Source organism: Sorex araneus, chromosome X (genome assembly GCF_027595985.1).
Source record: "Sorex araneus isolate mSorAra2 chromosome X, mSorAra2.pri, whole genome shotgun sequence".
Lineage (NCBI taxonomy): Eukaryota > Metazoa > Chordata > Mammalia > Eulipotyphla > Soricidae > Sorex > Sorex araneus.
Genome location: NC_073313.1, coordinates 242,671,018 through 242,686,317, shown reverse-complemented (window position 1 = coordinate 242,686,317; position 15,300 = coordinate 242,671,018). Strand labels below are relative to the sequence as shown.

Sequence of the window (15,300 nt, the reverse complement as noted above, 5' to 3'; positions counted from 1 at the left end):
CTCGGGTCGGCCGCGTGCAAGGCAAATGCCCTACCTGCTGTGCTATTGCTCCAGCCCCTGTATTAATCTTTTTAATGTAGGAGTTGTCATTTTAACTTGTGCTAGTAAAGAACCTTTATCATTTATTTCTTTCTTTTCTGTATTGGGGAAATGCCAAACATAGAGAAAAGCATACGAGAATGGTATACAGCAACTTCTTTTGATAATTATCAAACCATGACCTTTTATATGTACCTTTTATATATTTTATATGTACCCTTATATGCCACCTACTCCCATACATTATACCAAACCAAATATAAACATCATATAATCTGGGTTTATATATATATGTATATATATATACATATATATATATAACCACTATGATAGTAGTGCAACAAAATTCCCCATAGTCATCTTGTATAATTCCTGATGTGGAACCAAAATCACCAATTTCCTTCTGTTTACTTTACCATTTTTTTTCTTCAGTCTCAAATGAATACCAAATTTATTGTTTGTTTTACCTTTTACTTCATTAAACCCATTTGAAAATTACTGTGATTATTAAACATCATACTCATTAGTCTCCTTCCTTAATCTAAATTACTAAAAGCTTAACTTAACATATCCCAAGGGAAGTTAGTTCCATTTTACAGTAGAAACTATGGTAGAATATTTAATGTTGCAGAAAACAAAAATTTGTTTTAAAAGTGAAAGGATTTACAAAACAGAATGCTAAGAGATAAAAAGAATCAAAGCTAGCTGACTAAACAGCTTTGTGTTGTTACTTAGGACCCACTTTTTCCAATGCTTCCTATCTCTCTTTTCGTTATTTCTAGTGAAGGCTAAAGTGAAAAACTAACTTCTGTAATAGTCACAAGGTTTTGTTTGTTTTTTAATTCATGTCTAGAGTTAGACAGTGTGTTTCTGCTCAGCATTTTAGGCATTCATGCTGAAATTTGCTCTTATTGAGACTCCTTTTAATAATAAGTACATGTCTGAAACAAAGGAAGTAAAACGCATCAAATGGCCTTTTTGTCAATAAAGACCCAATTTAGAACATGGAGGTAGGAGCAGATTCATTCAACACCCATAAGCTTAGTGGAAAGCTGTACAGCAATAGAATAATCAGGAAAATATTAGGAAATGAAAAACTAAATAGACAACTAAGTAAACAACTTAGAAACCAAATAGATAAGTAACAAATGCCTATCTTAACAATGAACAACTTCACCCTGCTTATCCTGGGATCAGTGCCTAAAATGTGTAATTTCAGTAAGAATTTTGTTAGACAAATGTAATAACCATTAGACAGAAATAATACAAAACAAGTTTTATTTGTTGAAACTATTTTTTAAAGAAATGTTGACGTTATTTTCACATAGGAGTGTTTTTGTATTCATCTGTGCACAGGTCTTTTTTCCTTCTGGGCATATGAGAATTTTATATTTCCTGGTTTGTTGTAATTGGGTCTTACACTGTGGCTGCAATTGTAGAGGTGCTGTTAAGGTGACATGAGATCTAAACCCAGAAAATGTGTCTAAACATATACAGGACTAATGGAAATTTACACACATAGCAGACTTTTGTGTGAAGTAGACATAAACATTCTCGTGTCAATTGATTGTGATTTAGAAGTTGCTCGTTACTGCATCATAATTGACCTATTATGGTTGATACAAGTTTCATATGTTCTTACACATGCTACGTAATTTAGGAAATAGGACTGTCATTACTGTTTATGTGTAACACCCTTGGAGACCCTAGGAAATAGCCATACCATCATGTCCACATTTCCTTTGCAGGAAATCATATGCCTGGATACTTAACTGGTGATTTCTGACAAGTATTGCTGGATATGCCTGTTTAATATAAATGCCTATGGGATTAATAGTCTAAAAATGACACTTTTATCGTTCCATTTCCTTATAAAAATCTCAAGTATGGTTCCATTATAACCTACAAAATAAATTTTAAAAACCTTAAACTTGCATAGACCTTCCATATTATGTCCTGACCTATTTTTGTAGACTTCGGCACTTTTTTTTTTTCCTTTTTAATTGCATCAATGTGTTCAGCATTTTTACCATCCCTGGGTAAAGTCACAGAGATTGGAAAAAGGCAATGTACTTAAAATAAAAATATCTTTCAACTATCTTTGTTAGGGAGAGAGGCCACACTCTCTCTTTATCACCCACACATCTACCCTCAAGCCAGCCTGTTACATTTAGCTGACTGTGCATTAGACATTTTGCTTTGGAAACTGGTGGATACCAACCAGCCTGTATTGTATCTTTCATTCTAAACAATACATATACTATTGGAGATGACAGTGTGTTCTATTTCAGCTATATTTCCTAGCTTCTTTGCAATTATATATCTACTGAATCAGGTTGTAGAATTGTTGAAAGGGACTTCAAGAGAAGCAAGTTACAAGTCCTATTTGCTTTCAGTCATTGTCCATTGTGCTGCTTAAGTAGATGGAACTACAGTATCCACTTGGGATGTGGAAAGTGACAGGAGTTACAGTAGTCATCTGGGACTGTGAGGTTACTTTGAGAATGAAAGCCAAAGCTGAGGATAAAAGAAGAAAAGATAGAAAAGGCCCTAGCTTCCTGGTGAACATGTAGGATTGTTCAGTCAGCTATGGTCTAGCTACTGCTAAAATATTTTCATATTATTGAACCTTAGGATGCATCTTTATATATTATGAAGAAAAAAAAACTACTAGCAACTACAGGGTCAAGGGCAAATTAAAAACAAAATTTTAAAAATACTTGGCGACTAATGAAAATAAAAACACAAGTTATTAGGACCTATAGTATTCATGATACAGAGGGGTGGAATGAGAAAAGATTTATACTTCTGCTTAGATGCTGGCCTTGAACACTGCCAACCCAGGTTTGATCCCCGGTGTGCATGCATATAGTTCCCCAAGACCCACCAGGAGTGATGCCTGAGCACAGAGTCAGGAATAAGCCTTGAGAACTGCCAAGTGCAGCCCCCAAAGTAAAAACAGACAAAATATGATATAAAGGGTTGATATATGATATATTGATATGGAGAGATATATGATATATGGCAAGATATCTCAGAGGTCTGGAGACACACACCTTGCACTTAAGTTAGTCCCTAACATTGTAGGATCATTAGTACTCCTTGTATCACTAGAGGCTCTTGAACACCCCTGGGTTAGCCCAGTGACTTCTGGCACTGCTGAGTCTGAGCAGCATTGCATTATTGAATGAGAGCATTGAACCACCTACCATTCTTGACTGTATATTGGCACAAGAAGGTCCTGAATCCACTGTGCATTGCTTGGAAAATCCAGCCACCTCCAACCCCTCCAATAAAAAACAGCCACACAGAAAAGCAAATTTAATATTGATACAGGCAGTTCAAAGAGACAGCTTAAAGGTCTGGAGTGCAAGCTTTGCTTGCAGGATCCCTGAGTTTGATCCCTGGCACAGCATGGTTCCTTGAGCAACACCAAGTGACAGTAGACATTGAGCTGGGAAGCACTGCCGAGTGTGGCCCCCCAAAAAAACAAAATTTGTGATACAAGCTTAGATAAACAACGACAAATGCATAATTTAACCTTATAGCTAAACAAACCATAGAATCAAATCGTAGTAGAGAAAAGTCATAAAAATCAGAGTGGAGAAAAACTGAAATAGAATTCAAAGCAATTTAAAAAGTCCAAAAGATTAATAAAACCAAGATACACATTTTTAAAACCATAAGTTATACTTATTTTTCTTTTTCTGGGTTTTTAATCAAAGAAGAATATAACAAGTAGAATCAGTAATAAAAGAGTAAATTCAACAGATACCATAGAAATACCATGGATTTCAAGAGACTACTATGAACAACATATACTAATAAATTTAATAATCTAGAAGAAATGGATAAATATTTGAGTAAATAAAACCAACCAAGAAAAACAAGATGAAATAGAAAAGCTGAATTAATAAATCACAAGCATGGAAATTAAAACAATAATTTAAAAAACCCCTCAAAACTTTATCTTTCTAGGGCACTGAAGAGATACTACAAGACTTAAGGTACATAAATATAACTCTGATTCCATCCCCAGCACCCCGTGACCCCCTAGACATTACCAGGTGTATCTCTGGAGGCTCTGAGCAACTTTGTGTATGACAGTGGAGACTCTGAGTACCCTTGGGGCAGCCGAGGTAATCCCTGATGTTAGAAAGACAAAGCAACATATCCTTGGACCCTTGCACTGAACTGTATGCTTCATGGAATCCCCTTTGGGTCTCCTGAGACCACTGGGAATTTCCTCCCCTCCAAGGAAACAAGCTCTGGACCAAATAAAGTTATAAATAAATTTTACTGTACCTTTGATAAATTAAGGAGCTTGGATAGTTCAAAGGGTCCGAGACCCAAGTTCTATTCCTGGCATCACATAGACTCCTAAGCATTGTTTGGAGGGATCTCTGATCACTGCGAGGTGTGATCCAAAAAAAAAAAAAGAGGAAGAAGGAGGAGAAAAAGAAGATATTAAGCCTTTTCTCCTCAGACTCCTTAAAAAAAAAATCACCCAATAAGACAAAACAACAACAAAATCAGAGATTATGTCCAGATACATTTTATGAGGCCATCATAACCAGACAAAGCTATCATGTATAGAAATGAAAATTACATGACTGATGATGTATATAAAAGTTACCAACATAATACCAGAAAAGTAAATATAACTCTATCAAGAGAATCATACAATATTACCAAGTGGGGTAATTTCAGGCATACAAGGATGGCTTATGCTAATTGTATGATGAAATACTAAACGCTTTTGTTGTTTGGGGTTACACCCAGTTTTGTTCAGGGGCTACTCCTGGCTTTTTTCATAGGGATTGCTCCTGTTAGTTCTCAGGGGACCAAGTGTTTCTGGGGATCCAACCCACTCCTTCAACATACAAAGCAAGTCCTTAGCCTGTTGAGCTACTTCTCCTCAGACTCAATACATAAAATTAAGATGGTAAGTTTGTCCACTATTACCACTTCTCTTTTCTTAGCATTAGAGCTATTAGATAACAAGAAATAAGAGGAATTTATTGACAAAGAAAGTAAAACTATTACTACTTGCAGTCAATATGATCACATCACTGTATCATGTATCACTGTCACCCCCTTGTCCATCAATTTGCTCGAGCAGGCTCCAGTAATGTCTTCATTTGTCCGTGTCGCATGCTAATTTAGTCCAATGGCATCTGTTCCCTCCAGGTACACGAAGAGCATCTTATTGTTACTGTTTTTGGCATATCAAATACATCATGGGTAGCTAGCTAGGCTCTGCTGTGTGGGCAGAGTTTTCAGGACTCCAGGAAACATTGCATGATCACATAAAGGATCCTATTAAACAGTTCCCAAAAGGGAAAAAAAGCAACACAGAATAAAAGAGTCATAGATAAAAAGATATTTCATGTACATGAATATGGAGAATTGATATAGTAAAAAAAGTTAGCAAAAGCAATTTCTCGATTAATGAAATCTTAATTAAGATGCCAATAACATTTTTAAAAGAAATGGAGCAAAATACTAGGGTGCATATGGAATCATAAGCCTTGACTACCTATGGCAATCCTGAGATAGGAAAGAAAAAAATGAAGGGAATCATGTGACCCAAATTTAACTTAACTATGAAGTGAAAAAACTTGTAAAATATGACAATGTAATGAAAATAGATACATATATTAGTGGAATGGAATTAAAATTCCAGAAATAAATCCACACACTTTATTGATATTTAAGTTATGACAGAAAACCTAAGTTCACATAGCAAGGAACACATAACAAGCTTTTCAACAAATGGTATGAGGAAAACTGGATGGCTATATGCAAAAGAATACAAAAGAGTGAAATAAACTACTTTCTAATTACAAATAAAAATAATTTCAAATAAATTCCAAATTCTAATTCCAAATAAAAATGTGAATTTGAAATAGATTAAATAATTTCCACTAATATCTAAATTCCTAAAAATAAAATAGAAGACTACATAGGTGAAATATTTCTTGAAATTAATATGAGACTTGTTTTTAGGGACTTGACTTTAGCAGAAAGGGAAACAAAAGTAAAGATAAATAATTGAGACTCTATAAAACTGAAAATGCTTTGCATAAAAAAATAAGCAGAGCAAAAGATAGCTTACTAAATTTGTATGTCATACATCTCAATAAGGTTTTAATATCCAAAGTTTACCATACAAATAATTCATGCAATTTAACAACAAAACAGTCCAATCAGAAAACTAGCAGAAAGTTTGAATAAACTTAAAAGTGGACATACAGATGGTTGATTGGCATAAGAAAAAAGTGCTCATCGTCACCGATTATCAGGGAAAGGTACTTTAAGACCACAATGAGATACCGCCTCTTGCCTGAAAGTTTGGTTTACATCAAAAGAAACAGCAAATGTTGGAGAGGGTGTGGGGAAAAACGGACTCTAAATATACTGTTGATGAGAATGTAAATTGGTATGACCATTTGGTAAACAGTATGGAGTTTCCTCAAGAAGTCTAAGGTCGGAGAGAGAGTTCAGCAGGTAGGGCAACATTGTTTTGCACATAGCCAACATGCGTTTAAATCCCAGGCCCCCTTTTGGTCCCCTGATCCCACCAGGAGTGATCCCTGAGGGTAGAGCCAGGAGTAAGTCCTGAGCACTGCCAAGTTTGGTCCAGGAACCACACCCCTGCAACACCCCCACAAAAAAAGTCAAAGATAGAGCTAGCTATTATCCAGCAGGTCCACTCGGATACCCAGCAACATTAGCACAAATAGTTATATATAATCATAATTCTTGCAGCATTAGTTGGTTGCAAAAATGCTTATGTATAATAGCTAAAATGTAAAAGCAACTCAAGTGCCTGTAGATAGATAATTTGAATAAAAATGTGACCAGTCTCTAAAGTGGAACACTTTTCAGCTATTGGCAAAGATTAAACTGCCATTCAGAGCAAAATGAAAGAAGCTTGAAGGTGAAGCAAAAGAAATCAAATGGAAAAATACTTGTATTATTTCATTTATTCAATAAATGGATATAAAATTGATAGGCAGACAAAACAAACTAGAAAGACAAATCAGGGGATGTTGAGAATAAAACTTACATGACCCCAGAAGAAATAGGAGGAGGAACATAAGGTATGTGTGTGATGTAGAAGAAAATAAGGATGACCCCCCCCACACACACCACAAAAAGGAAAAGGAAAAAATTCAGTGCCAAACTGATAGAATGTTTTATTGTAGCAACACTTTGGCCACTCTAATTTCACAAAGAATAACTATAAATATGAGTCTCCATGATTTGGAGTGATAATGTAAAGTGCTAATCTTGCATGTGGTCAACCCAGATTTGATCCCCAACACCACATGACATCACATATCTCAACCTCTCTCCTCCAAGAGAGATGCCTTGTGCACCAGAAGGAGTAAGCCCTGAACATAAAACCAGGAGTAAGCCCTGAGCACTGTTAGGTGTGCCCCCTGCTCCCTAAATGTAGCTAAAAACCAATAAAATAGAGAATTATCTCGTATTTTTTAGACATTATTTTGAGTTTTTGGGGTATAATCCACGCAGACTATTAGCATCCTAGTTAACAGGTAATAGGTTTGTGTGTGTGTGTGTGTGTGTGTGTGTGTGTGTGTGTGAGCGCGTACACTTTCTTTTTTCTTTTTGTGCTTGAAATTTAAAACTTCTTGAGACTTCTTTTTTTTGGGGGGGGGGCGTCGAGGGAGAGGAAATGCATGCCTGGTACGCTCAGGGGCTACTCCTGACTTTGCACTCAGGGATTATTTCTGGCAGTGCTCAGGGTACCATATGGGATATTGACAATCAAACCTGGTTTGGCCACATGCAAGGCAAACTGCTCTACCTACTGTACTATCTATTCCTCAGCCCCCTAAAACTTCTTGAGATTTTGGAGTCAGCTTCTTGTGTGGAGTTTGGCAGACCTGCCTTTAAATCCCAGACTGATCATTTATTGTCTTTTATAAAGACCATTTATAAAGAATCTGGATACTTTATTTAAATTCATTAAGTTTCCTTCAAGGCCCACCCCCCAACCTCGAAAACAAATAGGATACTATAGAATATGAGCTAAATGCATGCATTTATTTAATGGCTATGTGCTGTAAAGCTTATAGACTTTGTAAGCTTTAGGAATTATAAAGCTAGGTACACTCTATCCGAGGATCTGGGGATACAGTAGTGAGCAAAACAATAAAAGTGCCTGACAAGACAAAAAAAATCCATGTTCTATTAAATTATGGTAAGTACTACAGAGAATAATAGCAGGAGGAAGATAGAAATCCTGGACTGGTAACTCCCTTTGGCTGTGAGCTGTGAAAGTAAGGACTGATTTTCATTCTGTATCGCTAGAATTTATCAGTGTCAGCTATAAATTTAGTGCTGCACATGTTTCCTGAAAGGAGTGACTAGATAAATCCCAGTGTCGAAGAGAAACGTTTATTCCATGAAATCATTGTTATACTGCTTACCAGGACACTTTTACATGATCCCAGAAAGGTAATAATTATGTCAGCAAAATCGGTGCCCTTCCCTTCTCCTTGTTCTTGCTGGTTCTTGAAGTTTCCCCATTATACACACCACACACACACACACACACACACACACACACACACACACACCACATACGCACACATTCGAAATAAGAATGCTTTAATGTGTCTCCTGAATAAGATATAGCCTTTATTAAGGAAAATTAAAGACATGGATTTTTCAGACGTTTTTTGAGTAATTTGACATAGTACTCCAGTATGCAAACTTTTATACTAAGGAGCTTTCCATTTTCTACGGTTTTTTGAAAACCGGCTTTAATATACTACAATGAATCACGCTTTAGACTAGCATTATGAGTCAAGGGACTATATGAGACATATAGTCCCTTGACTCATAATATGTGGCTAAATGGAATAAAAACAAAAAGGTACCACTGTGTCATCAATGCAGGTTTACACATGACTATGACTTTCTTTATGTTTTCCTACATCATTTGGCATCAAATCTGTATTGATAGTATTGATAATAATCTGTATTCCTAAATTTTGTGAAGTTTACTTGTTTTGAATGATCAAAAATTTTCCCTATAATGCCATTCCATGGGTTGTCCCCCTCCCCTAACAAATCATCTTAACCAATTAATTAGGTTGAAATTATGGCTTTTTTTTTTTTGCATCAAATATTTTAGGGCGCTTCCTTCCCAAATCGCTCCATGAGTCAATTACATGGTGCTTGGCAAAGTCTGTAATCCATCAACTGCGCTATATTTAGGTCTCAGTTAAAAAAAAAAATTAAAAAAAATTTTGAGTGTGTGGCTGGGGAAATGCCCGGTGCAGTTTAGTGGTGAGTGGAGCGCCGAGCCAGGTGCAAGACGCAGAGATGTTTTTCTGTGTCCCTGGCCAACTATCTCCACGTAAGACTCGGTCTGTTTACTTGGCTGCGCTTCTGCCAAACAGGATTAAGTCCAACGCCGCGCAAAGCAGCGGCGCACAAGATTTTTAAACGCTTGCGCCGGCGTTTACTGACCAGAAAACGCCCCCGCGGGCTCCCGAGGCAGATTTCAGGTCACCCGCGGAGGTCATCACAGAACGATGACTTTTCATCCGAAAACGAAGCACAAATAGAAAGCAACTGCCTGGCAGCCGCGAGCGAGCTTTGTTAAAACTTGCCCCGAGAGCGGCGGGGCGGGGGGCCGTCGGGACGCGGGCGGCCTCGATCCGACTGACTCTCCCCCGGCGTTTTTTTTTTTTGTTTTGTTTTTCCTGTCACGGCGGTACAGAAATAGCCCGAGCAGGGGCGGGAAGTCGCCCGGCCACGCTAGGGTGGTGTTTGTCTCTGTGTGTGTGTTCCTGGCTGGCACCGGGAAGGGCGAGAGAGGAAGCGGGAGAGGCGCAGAACACGCCCCGGGGGAGCCGCCGCGCCTCCGCGGCAGGGTTCGGGCGTCGAGCCCCGGCCACTTCCAGAACGCTCCCGGCCGCTCCCGCAGGCCCCGCCTCCTGCCGGGGTTTCCCCGCCGCCCGCGCTCATTTGCATGGCGCGGCCCCTCCCCCGCTGCCATTGGCCGGCGCCGCGCCCCGCCCACTGCCCCTCCACCGCGACAGGGTTCCGTCCCCCGAGCCGCCCGGAGCTGCGGGCAGCGGGCGGACTGTTAAACCGCGGCGGCAGCGGCCGGGGCGGGAGCGGGGCGCGCTCTGGAGACGAGTCAGCGGCGCCCCGGGTGGGGGGGAGGCGGGCGGGCAGCTAGAGATCACCTCAGCAGCCCCCACCACGGCCGGACCGAAGGTGCGGCGGCGGAGGGGAGCCAGGGCGCCCCAGCAGGCGAGTGGCCGGCGTCTCAGCGGCGGGCTGAGGGGGGTGGGTCTCCTCTGCTGGGGTCGGCGGGAGCGCGGGGAGGGGAGAGCGGACAAGCTCGCTGGGGTGGACTTGCGGGCTCGGCGACCGACCGGCAAGCCCCTCCCTTGCCCCCCGAATCCTCCGGGCTGTTGGACTCGAGTCCCGGCGTAGGATCGTGCTCTAGGGCAGGGGTCGGACCGCAGCCAAATTTAAACGGCTAAACCTAACAGCCTTGGCAGCAGCTGAGGGGAGGGGAGGGAAGGGGTGGAGGGAGGGGTGGGGGCGGACCTAGCTTCGGTCACGTGGGTCCAGGGGCGGGGCTTGGCAGGCCTCCCTTTTGTTTTGGCCGGCGCGTGCGCAGGAGGCAGAACACGTGGTCTTCCTGGGCCCGCCCCGCGCCTCGGCGGCCCCGCCTCGGCGGGTGCGGTTGTGGTGACCGCTGTTTTGGGGCGCTGTGAGGCGGAGCCATAAGTGTTAGACGGTCACTTGCTTGATGTGTTTTCATACTTACCTCAAGAAACGATTGATTCAGCTTTAGAATCGGATGGGGAGGAGATCCCAGAGGATATTTGCGGGGGGAGGTGCTCCCCTAATTTTGTGTCCTTTCTCGGCGTGCTGAAAGGGGCCCGATGTTACTGGAAAATCTGAGGGTGTGTGGTTGGTGGTGGGAAACACAAGACTGTTGTGTTCAGAGAGGAGACCTGCGGGAAGCAAAGGCTGACTTTTCGGCCCGTAGAGAACTCCCTGCATGGAGGTTCTTGTACCGTTATTTCACGCCTCAAGAATGTTGTTTAGTTCGTTTTTTTTGTTTGTTTGCTTGTTTGTACCCCCGCCGCCGCACCCCACCGCCGGCAGATGGGCTTCCTAGCGCCGGCTCGCCTCACGGGGAGTTTGTTTTCGCTTTTTTTTTTTCCCCTTTTTAATTGTAGAAAACACTACCTGTTTTTGATTTCCTAAACTGGTATTAAGAGAAGAGCTTCTCTCGTCTTTTTTTCTTAAGCAGTTAGCTTGTCTTCTTACTGAGTTTCAATCGAGAGTGTTTTCCACATACTGACAGAGAGCGGCAGGTTTGTTCGCAAATCCTAGGAGGGAAACTTAGCAATACTGCAGACCAAACCAGTGGTCAACCGCGGTGGCTGACTGGGGGCGGGAAGTGACTCTAAAAAATCTCTCTTGGAGAAAAGTTTGATGTTCTTTGGTGAGGTAGAGTGCTGGAGGAAGGCTTAGCAGTCTCTGCTGCTTGCGATTGTAGCTGCAGTTTCTCTGGGCAAATCACGCCCTCGGGGAATCTCAATTTCTCTTTCCTCCCGCAATCATTTCTTAATACTGTCCTTATCTTAAAAGATTGTTAGATCCAGACGCTTCGTGTTAGTGTGTCTGGATCAACACTGGAAATAGAGAAATTGTAGTATTGTTTTGTAATGAACATCTTTTTAAAAGCCAGCTTTCCGGGAGGATATAAACAATGAATGAATCACGAAATAGGATATATTTGGAAACCTTCAAAATCTGTTATAACTCTTAACTCCGGTCTCCTTCAGTTTCCACCTACAAACTCAGATCAGTATCAAGGTCACCACCATTTCCTCTTAGTTTTACTGTAGATAAATGTCTTTTTGTCCAGTCCATCTGGAATCATTTTTCTGTTTTTACCTGAAACTTCTTAGTCTAGGCTGATTCCATCACATTTACATCTTAATTTTATTTTGTGGTGTATCTTCAATTTGCTCTATCTTACAGAACTATTGAGAAAAGACATGCAAATAAAAAGCACAAATAATTTGATTCTATTTTCCTATCTTGTATTTTTTCTAAAACTGGAACCATGTGGTACTTTTATTTAATTTTATAATATTAATTCCCGTGCCAGTGTCTTTACAAATTAATTTTGTCTTTTTCTATTAATATTTTAGGATGCTTTTAATGGTTTGCTAATATAAATTTAAGAAAATAGATTTACACATGTCTTTAAATATTTTTTCTTAGATTTACAAAGGACATTACTGGCTCAAAGCACAGTATATTCGATGTGTGTTTTAGTTCTTTTAAGTAACATCTATTGATTTATACTCCCATGATCATGTTTCATATCTTAGTTTGTCACCTGTTATTAGCATTAAAATGAAAAACCTTGCATAATTCGCATTATTTTTTCATTTATGTTTGTGTTATATCTATATTATTTTGCTAAGTTGTTAGCTGTTTGAGGAGTATTATGTTTATACTTGATAAGCCGCAAGTCATATTGTGGGCACTCACAAAATATATGATAATTGACTACTTTGGTCTCTGGAAGGTCTGGAAATTATGTCTTTTGTTGGCCTCATTTTATAAGCACGTTATTGGCAATTTATTATTATCGTTTGATTGATTAGTTTGAGTACTTGTCCACTCAGGTGGGACCTATCTGATCTTATCTCAGTGTCTACTATAAGGTCCACTGACTTCCCATTCTCCAACTGTTGCATTATCCAAGAGCTTCATCTACTTCTGATGACATTTCTCTTGATAAGGCTATTTCATTTCCTTTATTCATTCATCTATCCTGCAAGGAATTAATGTAAAAATTTCAATTTTACTATTCTAATTTCAGTTTCAGCCTTTTCTGCATTGGAAAAAAAGCTGGGGAGGGATTATCTAGAGTTTCTCTGTTTTATTATTCAAATTGTTCTTACTTAACCTCTGATTTTCAGAATATCTTACATGGTTTTTCTATTTTACTATATTATCTATTATAGAAACCTTTTATATCATGTGTAGCTTTTTTTGATAATTATGTTCAAATTTAGTTCTCTCTCTATTTTAAACAATATTAGTAGTTGGGGACAGAAAGCTGTTTCCTTCTAGCTGAAATTTATGTTTAGGGGTTTGTGCTGATAAGGTTCATTAAGTTATGAAACAGCAAGGAGGAGGTGCTTGCAATATGATATTAGCAACCAGTTTATTTAAAGCAAATCATCTCTTATACCTGTATCTTTAAAGTCCTTATGGGACTGTAGTGGCATAGTGTACATGTGATGACCCCGAATCAGAGGAAAACCTTACTTTCCTTGCAGTGTGTTCAGTTTTGAGAGACAAGAAAGTTCTCTACACCTTTTATTTCCAAAAGATTTTTGTTTTTCTCTTTTAAACATTGTCTTGGAAAAAAAAATTCAGTGGATTTTTGACTATCCTTTACCCTTGGGAATGAACAACCAGTAAATTCTCTATGTATTCTCCAAGCAGAATTAGAAGTAAATTTACTCATTTATACTATTGAGGCTTTGGTGGTATTTTTAAAGCTTTAATTTTTTAGCTTTAATATTTAAGTTTGGTTCCTGTTCTATAAAACCAAAAATCCTCAAGTACATTATTTAATGTAATTTTTAACAGTATATAGTTGGTAGAAGATTATTAATCCATGTTTAGCCACATTATGTTAAACTGGAGTTAAAGTTTAGAGAATGAGCATGTGTGATACTACCCTTCTAAATGTAAATTTCAGGATCCAAGTTGATGTACATGGAAAAAAATGACTTCATTTATATTCCTATGAGTCATGTACTCATAATTGAATAGTAATAATTCTGCTTGAAGTATGATCTGTTTGATGTGTTATGTGGCCACCCAAGTGGCTTTATCTTTAATTAAATTCCTTTAGTCTTCAAAGTGAATTCCTTTTTTAGGCAGAGTTTTCAAAGTGAAAGAAGCTCTTGCTATAAACATTATTGAATACAAAGTACTGAGCTAGCCATACTCTAGAGGGTTATGCCAATTACTGCAGTGTTTTCTGCCGTAAGTTGAGAATTCTCTTAATGTAGCAGAAGAAAATCTTGAAAAAACAACCCTATATTTGGTGTTAATGTGGTCCATTAGTTTGGATATTTTTTGATGAATAAAATCATATCAGTATGTACAATAAAACCAGTATTTTAATTGGGTTCCCTCATTATTTGCAAATGAGAATATTTGAGTAAACTTGTATTATAGTAATGTTTGGAAAAACTTCTTGTTTTAAAATAATGTGTCTTTTATTTTGCTGGCTTTGGTTAAGTGTAGAGCCTCATATATTCCAGGGCACCTGTCCTCTTACTCACTTTCTTTTATTAGCATGAAGTGTTTTGTCTTAAATGTGGAAAGAAATTAGTATTTGTTCTTATTTCAGGGCCTATTAAAATGCTGTTGGTAGTTTTGTAGTTCCTTTAAAATTGAGGATGATTTTTCTGACTCTTTTACTCCAACTTTATATTTAAGAGGGCTCAGATTGCCCAAATTACAGTTTAGAGTAAATTTAATGTTCTGGGATAAATTTGGGAAGAATATAGATTAGTAACTCTAAGGAATAAGCATAGGTATGCTAGACTATTACTCATAGTCCGAATCTGAAATGGCATTGTAGAAGATGGAAAATGAGGTTTGGTTCTTTAACACTTATTCTCAAGAAAGAGTGATTGTTATCTAGGTTATCAATTTCAGATTTCAACTCTGGAGATAAGACTAGATTGGCAAGTTTTTTTTTCTTTTTAGGTCACACCTGGCTATGCACCGGGGTTACTCCTGTACTCCTGACTTTGTACTCAGGAATTACTCCTGGCGGTCCTCGGGGACCATATGGGATGCTGGGGATCGAACCCTGGTCAGCTTTGTGCGAGGCAAACAGCCTCCCCACTGTGCTATTGTTCCAGGCCAAAAGTTTGATTTTCTTTAGAAAACATGCCATATCTCATGATGCCCTAGTGATAAGATTATATTTAATTAAAGTTAGATACATACATTTGCATGATTTATAAATCTGTAAGAGACAAATTTAGTCAATAATGAAAACATTTTGAAAACAGTAGGGCAAGTCATTTTATTTGCTGTGATATAATTTTAAATGCATTTTTTTTTATGAGGGGAGGATGATTTTGGGCCACACACAGTTATGCTGAGGGCATACTCCTAGCTTTGATCTCAAGGATCACT

The 15,300-nt window shown here is 38.8% G+C and overlaps 1 protein-coding gene across 4 annotated transcripts in view; it reads left to right on the top strand.

Annotated features, from left to right (window-relative positions):
- The first annotated feature begins 10,188 nt into the window (after positions 1-10,188).
- KANSL1L (KAT8 regulatory NSL complex subunit 1 like) overlaps positions 10,189-15,300 on the top strand; it is a 131,794-nt gene continuing 126,682 nt past the window's right edge. For 3 of the 4 annotated variants that reach the window (XM_055120485.1, XM_004601324.2, XM_055120486.1), the window contains exon 1: positions 10,259-10,341. The gene's annotated coding sequence lies outside the window, so the exon portion shown is untranslated. Of the gene's footprint in view, positions 10,342-15,300 lie in introns of all 4 variants that reach the window. The other variant, XM_055120484.1, reaches the window with a different exon arrangement.